At 46.3% G+C, this 16,241-nt stretch overlaps 1 protein-coding gene across 3 annotated transcripts in view; it reads right to left on the bottom strand.

Annotated features, from left to right (window-relative positions):
• Window positions 1–10,624, bottom strand: part of PRDM2 (PR/SET domain 2) — a 282,691-nt gene extending 272,067 nt beyond the window's left edge. For all 3 annotated transcript variants that reach the window (XM_063943520.1, XM_063943519.1, XM_063943521.1), the window contains exon 1: window positions 10,493–10,624. The gene's annotated coding sequence lies outside the window, so the exon portion shown is untranslated. The remainder of the gene's footprint in view (window positions 1–10,492) is intronic.
• Between the last annotated feature and the right edge of the window lie 5,617 nt (window positions 10,625–16,241).

Raw genomic sequence — 16,241 nt, 5'->3', positions numbered from 1 at the left:
GTAATTCTATTTCTCGTAGTCCGTAGTGGATGCTGGGAACTCCGTAAGGACCATGGGGAATAGCGGGCTCCGATGGAGACTGGGCACTCTAAGAAAGAATTAGGACTACCTGGTGTGCACTGGCTCCTCCCTCTATGCCCCTCCTCCAGACCTCAGTTAGGGAAACTGTGCCCGGAAGAGCTGACACAATAAGGAAGGGATTTGGAATCCCGGGTAAGACTCATACCAGCCACACCAATCACACAGTACAACTCGTGATACTATATCCAGTTAACAGTATGAACAACAACCGAGCCTCACGAACAGATGGCTCATAACAATAACCCTTTAGTTAGGCAATAACTATATACAAGTATTGCAGACAATCCGCACTTGGGATGGGCGCCTAGCATCCACTACGGACTACGAGAAATAGAATTACCGGTGAGTAAATTCTTATTTTCTCCGACGTCCTAGTGGATGCTGGGAACTCCGTAAGGACCATGGGGATTATACCAAAGCTCCCAAACGGGCGGGAGAGTGCGGATGACTCTGCAGCACCGAATGAGCAAACTCAAGGTCCTCCTCAGCCAGGGTATCAAACTTGTAGAATTTTGCAAATGTGTTTGAACCCGACCAAGTAGCAGCTCGGCAAAGTTGTAAAGCCGAGACCCCTCGGGCAGCCGCCCAAGAAGAGCCCACTTTCCTCGTGGAATGGGCTTTTATAGATTTAGGATGCGGCAGTCCAGCCGCAGAATGTGCAAGTTGAATCGTGCTACAGATCCAGCGAGCAATAGTCTGCTTAGAAGCAGGAGCACCCAGCTTGTTGGGTGCATACAGGATAAAATAGCGAGTCAGTTTTCCCGACTCCAGCCGTCCTGGAAACATATATTTTCAGGGCCCTGACTACGTCCAGTAACTAGGAATCCTCCAAGTCCCGAGTAGCCGCAGGCACCACAATAGGTTGGTTCACATGAAAAGCTGAAACCACCTTAGGAAGGAATTGGGAACGAGTCCTCAATTCCGCCCTATCCATATGAAAAATCAGATAAGGGCTTTTACAAGACAAAGCCGCCAATTCTGATACACGTCTGGCCGACGCCAAAGCCAACAGCATGACCACTTTCCACGTGAGGTATTTTAGCTCCACGGTTTTAAGTGGCTCAAACCAATGTGACTTTAGGAAATCCAACACCACGTTGAGATCCCACGGTGCCACTGGAGGCACAAAAGGGGGCTGAATATGCAGCACTCCTTTAACAAAAGTCTGAACTTCAGGCAGTGAAGCCAGTTCTTTTTGGAAGAAAATCGACAAAGCCGAGATCTGGACCTTAATGGAACCCAATTTTAGGCCCATAGTCACTCCTGACTGTAGGAAGTGCAGAAATCGACCGAGCTGAAATTCCTCCGTTGGGGCCTTTCTGGCCTCACACCAAGCAACATATTTTCGCCATATGCGGTGATAATGTCTTACGGTCACATCTTTCCTAGCTTTAATCAGCGTAGGAATGACTTCCTCCGGAATGCCCTTTTCTTTTAGGATCCGGTGTTCAACCGCCATGCCGTCAAACGCAGCCGCGGTAAGTCTTGGAACAGACAGGGCCCCTGCTGCAGCAGGTCCTGTCTGAGCGGCAGAGGCCATGGGTCCTCTTAGATCATTTCTTGAAGTTCTGGGTACCAAGCTCTTCTTTGCCAATCCGGAACCACAAGTATAGTTCTTACTCCTCTCCTTCTTATTATTCTCAGTACCTTGGGTACGAGAGGCAGAGGAGGGAACACATAAACCGACTGGCACACCCACGGTGTCACCAGAGCGTCCACAGCTACCGCCTGAGGGTCCCTTGACCTGGCGCAATATCTTTTTAGCTTTTTGTTGAGGCGGGACGCCATCATGTCCACCTGTGGCCTTTCCCAACGGTGTACAATCGTTTGGAAGACTTCTGGATGAAGTCCCCACTCTCCCGGGTGGAGGTCGTGCCTGCTGAGGAAGTCTGCTTCCCAGTTGTCCACTCCCGGAATGAACACTGCTGACAGTGCTAACACATGATTTTCCGCCCATCGGAGAATCCTTGTGGCTTCTGCCATCGCCATCCTGCTTCTTGTGCCGCCCTGACGGTTTACATGGGCGACCGCCGTGATGTTGTCTGACTGGATCAGCACCGGCTGGTGTTGAAGCAGGGGTCTTGCCTGACTTAGGGCATTGTAAATGGCCCTTAGTTCCAGAATATTTATGTGTAGGGAAGACTCCTGACTCGTCCATAGTCCTTGGAAGTTTCTAACCTGTGTGACTGCCCCCCAACCTCGAAGGCTGGCATCCGTGGTCACCAGGACCCAGTCCTGTATGCCGAATCTGCGGCCCTCTAGAAGATGAGCACTCTGCAGCCACCACAACAGCGACACCCTGGTCCTTGGAGACAGGGTTATCAGCCGATGCATCTGAAGATGCGATCCGGACCACTTGTCCAACAGATCCCACTGAAAGATCCTTGCATGGAACCTTCCGAATGGAATTGCTTCGTAAGAAGCTACCATCTTTCCCAGGACTCGCGTGCAGTGGTGCACCGACACCTGTTTTGGTTTTAGGAGGTCTCTGACTAGAGATGACAACTCATTGGCCTTCTCCTCCGGGAGAAACACCTTTTTCTGTTCTGTGTCCAGAACCATCCCCAGGAACAGTAGACGCGTTGTAGGAACCAGCTGTGACTTTGGAATATTCAGGACCCAGCCGTGCTGTTGTAGCACTTCCTGAGATAGTGGTACTCCGATCAACAACTGTTCCCTGGACCTTTATAAGGAGATCGTCCAAGTACGGGATAATTATAACTCCCTTTTTTCGAAGGAGTATCATCATTTTGGCCATTACCTTGGTAAATACCCTCGGTGCCGTGGACAGACCAAACGGCAACGTCTGGAATTGGTAATGACAGTCCTGTACCACAAATCTGAGGTACTCCTGGTGAGGAGGGTAAATGGGGACATGCAGGTAAGCATCCTTGATGTCCAGTGATACCATGTAATCCCCTTCGTCCAGGCTTGCAATAACCGCCCTGAGCGATTCCATTTTGAACTTGAACCTTCTTATATAAGTGTTCAAGGATTTCAAATTTAAAATGGGTCTCACCGAACCGTCCGGTTTCGGTACCACAAACATTGTGGAATAGTAACCCCGTCCCTGTTGAAGGAGGGGTACTTTGGTTATCACCTGCTGGGAGTACAGCTTGTGAATCGCCTCCAGCACCGCCTCCCTGTCTGGGGGAGTAGTTGGCAAGGCTGATTTGAGGAAACGGCGAGAGGGAGACGTCTCGAATTCCAGCTTGTACCCATGAGATACCACTTGTAGAATCCAGGGATCCACCCGTGAGCGAACCCACTGGTCGCTGAAGTTCCGGAGACGGGCCCCCACCGCACCTGGCTCCACCTGTGGAGCCCCAGCGTCATGCGGTGGACTTAGAGGAAGCGGGAGAGGACTTTTGTTCCTGGGAACTTGCTGTTTGGTGCAGCTTTTTCCCCCTACCTCTGCCTCTGGGCAGAAAGCACTCGCCTCTAACCCGCTTGCCTTTCTGGGGCCGAAAGGACTGTACCTGATAATACGGTGCTTTCTTTGGCTGTGAGGGAACATGGGGTAAAAATGTCGACTTCCCAGCCGTCGCTGTGGAAACAACGTCCGAGAGACCATCCCCAAACAATTCCTCACCCTTGTAAGACAAAACCTCCATGTGCCTTTTAGAATCCGCATCACCTGTCCACTGCCGAGTCCATAATACTCTCCTGGCAGAAATGGACATTGCATTTATTCTAGATGCCAGTTGGCAAATATCCCTCTGTGCATCTCTCATGTATAAGACTACGTCTTTAATATGCTCTACTGTTAGTAATATAGTGTCCCTGCCAAGAGTATCAATGTTATCAGACAGGGAATCTGACCACGCAGCTGCAGCACTGCACATCCATGCTGAAGCAATAGCCGGTCTCAGTATAATACCTGAGTGTGTATATACAGACTTCAGGATAGCCTCCTGCTTTCTGTCCGCAGGCTCCTTTAGGGCGGCCGTTTCCGGAGACGGTAGTGCCACCTTCTTTGACAAGCGTGTGAGCGCTTTATCCACCCTAGGGGATGTCTCCCAACGTATCCTATCCTCTGGCGGGAAAGGGTACGCCCTTAGTAACTTTTTGGAAATTACCAGTTTCTTATCGGGGGAAACCCACGCTTCATCACACACTTCATTAAACTCTTCAGAAGGGGGAAAAACCACAGGTTGCTTTTTCTCCCCAAACAGAATACCCTTTTTTGTGGTACCAGGGTTAATGTCAGAAATGTGCAACACATTTTTCATTGCCGTAATCATGTAACGGATGGCCCTATTGGAATGTACACTAGTCTCATCGTCGTCGACACTGGAGTCAGTATCCGTGTCGACATCTGTGTCTGCCATCTGAGGTAGCGGGCGTTTTTGAGCCCCTGATGGCTTTTGAGACGCCTGGGCAGGCACGGACTGAGAAGCCGGCTGTCCCACATCTGCTATGTCATCAAACCTCTTATGTAAGGAGTCGACACTGTCACGTAATTCCTTCCACATAACCATCCACTCAGGTGTCGACCCCGCAGGGGGTGACATCACATTTATCGGCACCTGCTCCGCCTCCACATAAGCCTCCTCATCAAACATGTCGACACAGCCGTACCGACACTCCGCACACACACAGGGAATGCTCTGACTGAGGACAGGACCCCACAAAGTCCTTTGGGGAGACAGAGAGAGAGTATGCCAGCACACACCACAGCGCTATAAATCACAGGGATGTACACTATAATGAGTGATTTTACCCTATAGCAGCTAGATATATATATATATATATATATATATATATATATTGCGCCTAAATTTAGTGCCCCCCCTCTCTTTTTTACCCTATTGAGCCTGGAAACTGCAGGGGAGAGCCTGGGGAGCATCCTTCCAGCGGAGCTGTGAGAGGAAATGGCGCCAGTGTGCTGAGGGAGATAGCCCTGCCCCCTTCACGGCGGACTTCTCCCGCTTTTTTCATGGATATATGGCAGGGGATTTTACACATATATAGTCTTAATGAACATATTATGTGTATTTTTGCCAATGTAAGGTACCCCCCCCCCCAGCGCCCTGCACCCATCAGTGACCGGAGTGTGAGGTGTGCATGGGGAGCAATGGCGCACAGCTGCAGTGCTGTGCGCTACCTTAATGAAGACCGGAGTCTTCAGCCGCCGATTTCCTGGACGTTCTTCTTGCTTCTGGCTCTGCAAGGGGGACGGCGGCGCGGCTCCGGGACCGGACGACCGAGGCTGGGCCTGTGTTCGATCCCTCTGGAGCTAATGGTGTCCAGTAGCCTAGAAGCCCAAGCTAGCTGCAAGCACGTAGGTTCGCTTCTCTCCCCTAAGTCTAAGTGAGTCTGTTGCCAGCAGATCTCACTGAAAATAAAAAACCTAAATATACTTTCTTTTCTAGAAGCTCAGGAGAGCCCCTAGTGTGCATCCAGCTCGAGCCGGGCACAGATTCTAACTGAGGTCTGGAGGAGGGGCATAGAGGGAGGAGCCAGTGCACACCAGGTAGTCCTAATTCTTTCTTAGAGTGCCCAGTCTCCTTCGGAGCCCGCTATTCCCCATGGTCCTTACGGAGTTCCCAGCATCCACTAGGACGTCAGAGAAAAGAAGTGAAGAGAAATAGAAGACACTCCAGAACAGGCATGTCAAACTCATGGTCATCCAGCTGTTGTGAAACTACAAGTCCCAGCATGCTTTACCAGCTAATCAGTGGAAGGTACGCTGGCAAAGCATGCTGGGACTTGTAGTTTCACAACAGCTGTAGGGTCACGAGTTTGGCACGCCTGCTCCAGACCATGCAAGAGGCATTCTCATTTAAAGGGCCCTACACACACGGCGATATGCCGCCGAGGTGCCCGATGGCCAATACGGGGGGGGGGGGGGTGTGAAGTTTCTTCACTCCCCTCGTCACCATAGCAATGCATGCTAATATTGGCCTGCATGTATAAGCGACGGGGCACCAATGATGAACGAGCGCGGGGCCGCGTATCGTTCATCCTTGGTGCCTACACACTGCACGATATGAACGAGAATGTTCATATCGTTCAGTGTTATCTGCGAGTGTGTAGGGCCCATTAGCGAGATCTTTGAAAGATATGAAAAAGATATTGTTCATAAATGAACGATCTATCGTTCATATCTTTCAGTGTGTATGCAACAACAATGAACGATGCGCGTCGCCACAATCGTTCATCATTGATCGATCATCGTTTAAACATGCAAGCCAATTTGGACGATATCGATGTATGTAATGTCATATCGTTCAAATCGGCCATAGACATCGTTCAGTGTGTGTGCAAAAAATCGTTCATCTTGCATATTGTACAAATCTATCGGTGTGTAGGGACCATTATCCTAAGGAACACCGCTAATGCCTACACACTACAATTATCCAGACGGACTGCCAGATATCAGTGGATAGTACAAATAATTGTACAGTGCAGGCAATCATCCTGAGTCCAATGCAATATTCTGACGTTGCAAGTTGTCCACATCGGGCAGTGTATGCATTGCCATGGCCAACCGACGGATATTTCCCCTGTTCCTTCACAGTGGAGGGAAAGGGGAAAATTCTCCTCCCGAGGGGTGGAGCGCAGATATCTAGTGCCATCCACTGTATACCCATGATATCAAATGGCAGTCAGGCTGCACGTGTATACCCAGCATAAGGAGGAGATTTATCAAAGCTTGGCAAGAGATAAAGTAGCAACCAATCAGCTTCTGTCAATTTACAGGCTTGCGCTTGAAAAAAGAAAGCAGAGCAAGATGGAGGCTGGGAAAAGTGAATTCTAGGCGAACCAGGGTTCTCAAATCCTTTAAAAGGTTAACTGTTAATTTACATATTGGAGCTGATTGGCTGGTGCGTTTATCACCTTGCGCTTATCACTGGTTTCTCACTTCCTTATGCCTTCTCCAGGTTAATACATCTGCCCCTTTGTTATTTCTTTTGTACACTTTTCTGCCTCTTAAGATGAAAGAAAAATAAAAACACAAACAATATAAGCGTTGTTGAACAGGATCACTCTGTAGGTATTACACGCAAGGATACATTTTGGGGCAGACCGAATTAGCGGTGATGACCCACGATCTTTTGCTGCGCACATATCTACCTAATACGGTAGGGTTCAACATCACTAAATTACCTGCACATCACTATAGGGGGTGTAGAAAAGCTAGCAGCGATATCGCTGGTCGCTATGACGACTGCCCCTCTGTCTCTTACCCAATCCAAGATGGCTGCCATCTGTTGTGAGCAGTCTTGTGGGAAAAACTGTAGCCAATTAAGGGGGAAGAGCTATCAAATCTTAGAGAGCGATAACGTGGAGAAGTTGCCCATACCAACCAATCAGATTCGAGCTGTCATTTTACACGCTGTGCTAGATGACAGAAGCCGATTGGAAAAATTATAGGTAGATACAGGTTTGTTGCTACGTGCAACTTTTCCACTTTATCTCTGTCCAAGATTTTAAAAAATCTCCCCCTAATATATGTATTGATTTTTACACAAGAGATGATTATGTTCATACGCCAATACTACAGACATATGAACTTACACACAGTACAAACTAGTGGGGGTGTTTCCCGTAGCAACCAGATTCTAGCCATCATGCACTAGTATGCATTAGATAGCCAGGATTGGTTGCTGTGGGTAACATATCCATTTTCCTGTAGAAGTTTTTGGAATCTACTCCCTGTGGCTCATGCTTTTCTATAACTGCAGTATGGGTGTGGGGTAGCTTAGTGGACAGTAACGTGGACAGCATATATTGCAATTATTATATAAGCAACATGCACTGGCAGATATGATATTAAGAACATAGCTTGCCTTAAAAATCAAGGAAAGGGGGGGGGGGGTTGGAGGGGGTAGAACTGCAGTTTTAACATAGAAACAGTGAAAAAAAAGTCAAAAATATGCAATGCATATGTACTTTTGTTTTTTGCATTGCATGTTTCTCATGTACAACCTTGTGTTTCACAGTTTGCCCGACTTACGTGTATAGGGATATGAGGAAGAACATATTTCCCGGCTAGCACCCTGAATAGTTTAAATCCCCATGGAAAGACTTGAAAATAGACACAACCATTAAAAAGAAAAATATAAACACCCCCCCCCCCCCCCCCAAAAAAAAGCACAAAGCACAGAAGATACCGTAAGACAAATACGCAACAGAAACGTATACAGAGCACTAACGATGCCAATAAACACTTATTAGGCCTTCAGAGTTCCACACATTAATATTCCCATAGTCATATTCCGGTCTCCCCACAATAAAGATAAAAAGTAACGAGACACTGCTTGAACGTAATCCCTGTAAGAGACTCCATAACTTTGGTCCTCAGTAATGTCCTCACTACTTCCTCTCACCTAAGTGAAATGGCTGACAGGATTTAACCTTTTCATTGCCAATCAGCGTGCTCTATAGCAGCCCATACTTCCCAATACTCCAGTAATGAGCTGGTTAAAAGCATTCTTTGGTAAAATTGCCTTGCCTATTCACCACAAGACATTATTTCCTTCCTGCCACACAACGAATACCTGCTGCATCTGCTAAGCGCACACAGTTTTAATTCAAGTGCAAAGGCCCACAATATGGCCGAGCTAAGAATACATAATCTTGTCAGCTGTCGCTTGCCAGATGTACTAAATTTTACCCCTACCTTTGCATACGGTACAAGAAACATTATTTTGCGTTACCCTCAGATTATACAGCAACACATGGGGTTGTGTAAATTCACAAAGAGTCAGCAACGTCCTCATCATTTGTAATAAGCAGCCTGTAGGTGAGAACAGACATCTACGGAACTACCAAAACGCAGTAAGGTTGCAAGTCCCTGCAATCTGTATTCTGGAACAGGCTTGAGGGATAGGATTTGGGGCCTTTGTCAAGTAGAATTATTAAAATTCTGCTGGGCCGCATTGCCTCGTCCAGACGTTCAAGGACCTCCTGCAGTTCCAAGGCTTTGAAGGAGAAAAGCATCTGAAGATGCTCACGATTTACGCCCGTACTAAATTCAAAATTAAACATGAACCACATTTTCCATGAAGCAGAGAAACCTGTGAACGCCTTTTTATTTGGGAGAACGCAAATATTTCAAAATGAACGACATAAATGTTGTTACACACAGTTCACAACACCCAACCAATACAGTATACGTGTTACATTTAAATCCATGTGCACTCATGCGTTTAATATGGTTTATTTATATAGAGCCAATTATATTATGTAGCGCTGTACAGGGAATACGTAAAAAAAAATAATTATAATAAGCTTGTTAAAAAACAAACAAAAAACACACCACACTCTTTAAAAAGCACCACGTAATAATTTTTGCTAAATAATAATAAAAAAAAAAAAAGTCTATACGCAACAGTTTTACATATTTGAAGTACATTTGATTTTTCATATTTGCTTTGATAAATTGTAGTTAGATTTTTTCGTAAGCTGTGACATTCATGCCAAGTATATTGTATTACCAAAATATTTGCCAATTACCTAATAAATATATAGATTATTTATTTATTTATTTATTTTTTTAAACTTCACAATACACTGTTCTTTCTGTATTTCATCTACCAAATCTCGGACAATAGAACAAAGCCCATTATTGAGAGAGATGAATTTTTGAGAAAGAGGAACAACCAACGTCCTCATATTTTCAATTGTTGGCGACTATTTTAGTACATATCAGTTAATACAATTAAAGGTAAAAAAAAAAAAAAAAGTCCCTTTCTAAAGAGTCCCTTTCTAGCGTCAGATGACCAGCCAAATACAAGGCTGCCTAAATAGGTGTGTCTTCCACAGTGCCGTATCTGTATGGAATAAAAAACAGACCAGGAATAAAACTAAAATAACTGGATGGATGAACTATATTGCCCCGTAATATCTGACGGATCGCTCAGCTGTGCAAAATGCAGAATATAATTCAATGGGGGAAAAAAGACGTTAAACAATGTAATTATTCTTTTTGCCAGCGGATGGGACAAACCCAGCAGAGGCTCTGCCTAATGAATGCAACTGGTGAAATAGATTTAAACCAGCCTTAAAACCGGCTTTCTCCTGTGCCATCCATCAGTGGAGGGTTAATCTCTGCCCCCCACCCCCCTTGTTTTGGCTGAGGGGAAGGAAGACAAGTAGACCTGTCTGCAAAGTGTTACAGCACACACACACACAAAAAGAGAGAGGAAGACTGAACAAAGCAGCATCTCACCCATATACCTGGCTTACTGTAGACCTGGCAGCAATGCTCAGTGACACAGAGGAGAGATGTACTAAGCATTGTGCTGGGGCAAGTACAATAAAAGTCCTGCACACTGCAAGACACATGCACCAGTGTGCACACACAGGCACATCAGCCTGGTGAGGAGTCCTGGACAACTTCCTGGGGGTGAGCAGCAGCCCCCTCTAGTCCATGTCTGCCCGTGGGGGCCACAGCGCTTACCTGTCCCGGGTGCCGTCCAAGGCTGTAGCCTGCAGCAGCTTCCCATTGACAGGACCCAGATCAGCAGCAGCAGTAGCCCTGATCCTTATTCTCTCCCCAGCAGCAGCGGCAGCACGGGCCTGCGGACTGAATAGTACTCCCAGCATGCTCAGCTTCAGCACCAGCTGGGGCTCATCTTAAAGGGGCTATGTCTATTTACTGTGTGCAAACGGCAATGGGAATCCTGGTCAGGGTATACAGTATTTACTGACAGTGTCTTCCAGGAAAATGCTACTTTACATAGGAAACTTCAGTTGGACAGAGAGGAGTATATATTACAAGAAACTATATATATATATATATATATATATATATATATATATAGCTATATCTATTATCTATACATATATACATAAATATATATATAGATGTGTGTTTATATATATAATATATATATATATGTATATATTATATATATATATATATATATTTATTTATTTATTTATTTATTTATTTACAGAGTGTATATACATATCTGGGGGCTGCATAACAAAAAATGTGGTGACTACTAGCGATGGTAAGGACCTAGGGATAGAAAGACCATTGATAGTTGCAAAGGTTTGTCATCATAGGCCAATGGTTTTCCCATTGAACGCAGAGTTCCGATGTTTCTCCACCATCAATGGCAGAGATGCAGCAAAAAAAAAAATTATGTCAACCGGTGTTTAGCACCACCCTTCATAGACCTGCTATTGATGTAAAATGCTGATGGCACCATCGACGGTGAACCATTCCATGGCCATACCCCTTCATAAATAACTGTTTATTTTTGATGGCAGGTTTGTTTATTTATTTATTTTTGTTTATTTAATGGCAGCTTTTCCGATGTTCGCCATGTGGAAGAGATGACCATCCAATGCGGAATCCCAGCCTGGCCTTGGCGTGCCTGCAGTCCTCCCTTGCACATGAACAGGTAAGTCGGTACTACCATTGAATGGTTTAGATGCAAGTGTAACGACTAAGCACATTGCATGATTTGATGCCGGAAACAAGTCCGCTATATAATGATGGGCTTCCGATGGTCATCCCTATAAGGAACCCCATCTAACGACCGATGTTGAAAAACATACACAAGGGTTTTAACCGGATTGGCTTGGCTCCATGGTAGCATCGCCTTTCCCAGCACGCAGTGATGATGTTTATGTACTGTAGCTGAACAATTAATTGCAACTGCGCGTGCATGAAAATGTTTTATGGAAGTGTTACGGATGTGTTAAAGCAAGTGGCTGCATTCCCAAACACATGCTTAAGAAGCGATGGTCAGACAGAGAAACTGCACCTGCAATAGAGCTGGTGCAATTCTCAATGGTGCAACCGAATTGCAGATGAAAGGGGTGAATAGCCGTCACGTTGTAAACACCGGCAACGGCAGCATGACTTGCACCCTTCATCTGGCTGATTCACTCCCCTATTCGCTAAAAAGTGCTTAATGCCTTATGGAGTCCCGAACACTTTGAGCAAGATCCTGCGGTTGTAAAGTGCAGTAGGTGTCATGCGGAATCGGCCATGCAATTCCAGTTCAGCAGGAATTAACTTACCCCCATGTGTGTTCAAAGTGGGTTTTTTTTCCATTATCATAACAAATACGTACCTTTTGCAAATATATATAAACCTTTTGTAAATATATAGATCCAAACCCCCCCGAACTTCACCTATTTTACACGGTTCTGAGGCAGCCTCGTATCTTCCCGCCTTGCTTGGTTAACCCGAACGCGCCCGAACGTCATCATCCCGCTGTCCAATTATCGCGAGATCCGTATTCTATATAAAGAGCCGCTCGTCGCCGCCATTTTCACTCGTGCATTGGAGATTGAACGGAGAGGACATGGCTGCGTTCTCTCCCTGAAAAGCTCCGTATCTGTGCTCAGGGTGCTGCAAATATCTGTGCTCAGTGTGCTGCAAATATCTGTGCTCAGTGTGCTGCAAATATCTACGTTCTCTGCCTGAAAACGTTCCATATCTGTGCTCAGTGTGCTGCAAATATCTGTGCTCAGTGTGCTGCATTGTGGGGACCACCAGTATATAATATAATTATAGTAGTACAGTAGGCCATTGCTGTATCTTGCAGCTCTGTGTCAAGTATACTATCCATATCTGTGCTACATTATTGTGAGCAGTATATAGTTGGACAGTGCAGCATTTTGGTGACCAGCAGTATACATATAGTACAGTACAGTACGCCATTGCTGTATCTTGCAGCTCTGTGTCAAGTATACTATCCATATCTGTGCTGCATTATTGTGAGCAGTATATAGTAGGACAGTGCAGCATTTTGGTGACCAGCAGTATACATATAGTACAGTACAGTAGGCCATTGCTGTATCTTGCAGCTCTGTGTCAAGTATACTATCCATATCTGTGCTGCATTATTGTGAGCAGTATATAGTAGGACCGTGCAGCATTTTGGTGACTAGCAGTATACATATAGTACAGTACAGTAGGCCATTGCTGTATCCTGCAGCTCTGTGTCAAGTATACTATCCATATCTGTGCTGCATTATTGTGAGCAGTATATAGTAGGACAGTGCAGCAATTTGGTGACCAGCAGTATACATATAGGGCCTAATTCTGAGTTGATCGCAGCAGGAATTTTGTTAGCAATTGGGCAAAACCATGTACACTGCAGGGGGAGGCAGATATAACATGTGCAGAGAGAGTTAGATTTGGGTGGGTTATTTTGTTTCTATGCAGGGTAAATACTGGCTGCTTTATTTTTACATTGCAATTTAGATTGCAGATTGAACACACCCCACCCAAATCTAACTCTCTCTGCACATGTTATATCTTCCTCCCCTGCAGTGTACATGGTTTTGCCCAACTGCTAACAAAAATCCTGCTGCGATCAACTCAGAATTACCCCCATAGTACAGTACAGTAGACCATTGCTGTATCTTGCAGCTCTGTATCAAGTATACTATCCATATCTGTGCTACATTATTGTGAGCAGTATATAGTAGGACAGTGCAGCATTTTGGTGACCAGCAGTAGTAGTACAGACAGTACAGTAGGCCATTGCTATTGATATTTTACTGGCATATAATTCCACACATTAAAAAACGGAGAACAAAAATGTGGACGGTAAAATAGGGAAAGATCAAGATCCACTTCCACCTCGTGCTGAAGCTGCTGCCACTAGTCATGGCCGAGACGATGAAATGCCATCAACGTCGTCTGCCAAGGCCGATGCCCAATGTCATAGTAGAGAGCATGTAAAATCCAAAAAACTAAAGTTCAGTAAACTGACCCAAAAATCAAAATTAAAAGCGTCTGAGGAGAAGCGTAAACTTGCCAATATGCCATTTACGACACGGAGTGGCAAGGAACGACTGAGGCCCTGGCCTATGTTCATGGCTAGTGGTTCAGCTTCACATGAGGATGGAAGCACTCATCCTCCTGCTAGAAAAATGAAAAGACTTAAGCTGGCAAAAGCACAGCAAAGAACTGTGCGTTCTTCTAAATCACAAATCCCCAAGGAGAGTCCAATTGCGTCGGTTGCGATGCCTGACCTTCCCAACACTGGACGGGAAGAGGTGGCGCCTTCCACCATTTGCACGCCCCCTGCAAGTGCTGGAAGGAGCACCCACAGTCCAGTTCCTGATAGTCAAATTGAAGATGTCACTGTTGAAGTACACCAGGATGAGGATATGGGTGTTGCTGGCGCTGAGGAGGAAATTGACAAGGAGGATTCTGATGGTGAAGTGGTTTGTTTAAGTCAGGCACCCGGGGAGACACCTGTTGTCCGTGGGATGAATATGGCCATTGACATGCCTGGTCAAATTACAAAAAAAAAATCACCTCTTCGGTGTGGAATTATTTTAGCAGAAATGCGGACAACAGGTGTCAAGCCGTGTGTTGCCTTTGTCAAGCTGTAATAAGTAGGGGTAAGGACGTTAACCACCTAGGAACATCCTCCCTTATACGTCACCTGGAGCGCATTCATCAGAAGTCATTGACAAGTTCAAAAACTTTGGGTGACAGCGGAAGCAGTCCACTGACAACTAAATCCCTTCCTCTTGTACCCAAGCTCCTGCAAACCACACCACCAACTCCCTCAGTGTCAATTTCCTCCTTAGACAGGAACGCCATTAGTCCTGCAGGCCATGTCACTGGCAAGTCTGACGAGTCCTCTCCTGCCTGGGATTCCTCCGATGCATCCTTGAGTGTAACGCCTACTGCTGCTGGCGCTGCTGTTGTTGCTGCTGGGAGTCGATCGTCATCCCAGAGGGGAAGTCGGAAGACCACTTGTACTACTTCCAGTAAGCAATTGACTGTCCAACAGTCCTTTGCGAGGAAGATGAAATATCACAGCAGTCATCCTGTTGCAAAGCGGATAACTCAGGCCTTGGCAGCTGTGTTGGTGTTAGACGTGCGTCCGGTATCCGGCGTTAGTTCACAGGGAATTAGAGAATTTCTTGAGGTAGTGTGTCCCCAGTACCAAATACCATCTAGGTTCCACTTCTCTAGGCAGGCGATACCGAGAATGTACACATACGTCAGAAAAAGACTCACCAGTGTCCTTAAAAATGCAGTTGTACCCAATGTTCACTTAACCACGGACATATGGACAAGTGGAGCAGGGCAGACTCAGGACTATATGACTGTGACAGCCCACTGGGTAGATGTATTGCCTCCCGCAGCAAGAACAGCAGCGGCGGCACCAGTAGCAGCACCTCGCAAACGCCAACTCATTCCTAGGCAGGCTACGCTTTTTATCACCGTTTTCCATAAGAGGCACACAGCTGACAACCTCTTACGGAAACTGAGGAACATCATCGCAGAATGGCTTACCCCAATTGGACCCTCCTGGGGATTTGTGACATCGGACAACGCCACCAATATTGTGCGTGCATTACATGTGGGCAAATTCCAGCACGTCCCATGTTTTGCACGTACATTGAATTTGGTGGTGCAGAATTTTTTTAAAAATGACAGGGGCGTGCAAGAGATGCTGTCGGTGTCCCGAAGAATTGCGGGCCACTTTCGGCATTCAGCCACCGCGTGCCGAAGACTGGAGCACCAGCAAACACCCCTGAACCTGCCCCGCCATCATCTGAAGCAAGAGGTGGTAACGAGGTGGAATTCAACCCTCTATATGCTTCAGAGGATGGAGGAGCAGCAAAAGGCAATTTAAGCCTATATATCTGCCTACGATATAGGCAAAGGAGGGGGAATGCACATGACTCAAGCGCAGTGGAGAATAATTTCAACGTTGTGCAAGGTTCTGCAATTCTTTGAACTTGCCACACGTGAAGTGAGTTCAGACACTGCCAGCCTGAGTCAAGTCATTCCCCTCATCAGGCTTTTGCAGAAGCAGCTGGAGAGATTGAAGGAGGAGCTAAAACGGAGCGATTCCGCTAGGCATGTGGGACTTGTGGATGGAGCCCTTAATTCGCTTAACCAGGATTCACGGGTGGTCAATCTGTTGAAATCAGAGCACTACATTTTGGCCACTGTGCTCGATCATAGGTTTAAAGCCTACGTTGTATCTCTCTTTCCGGCAGATACAAGTCTGCAGATGTTCAAAGACCTGCTGGTGAGACACTTGTCAACTCAAGCGGAACGAGACCCATCAACAGCTCCTCCTTAACATTCTCCCGCAACTGGGGCTGCGAGGAAAAGGCTAAGAATTCCGAGCCCACCCGCTGGCGGTGATGCAGGGCAGTCTGGAGCGAGTGCTGACATCTGGTCCGGACTGAAGGACCTGCCAAAG

The sequence above is a fragment of the Pseudophryne corroboree genome, chromosome 10 (assembly GCF_028390025.1).
Source record: "Pseudophryne corroboree isolate aPseCor3 chromosome 10, aPseCor3.hap2, whole genome shotgun sequence".
Lineage (NCBI taxonomy): Eukaryota > Metazoa > Chordata > Amphibia > Anura > Myobatrachidae > Pseudophryne > Pseudophryne corroboree.
The sequence above is the reverse complement of the archived record's forward strand: the minus strand, read 5'-3'. Positions and strand labels throughout refer to the sequence as shown.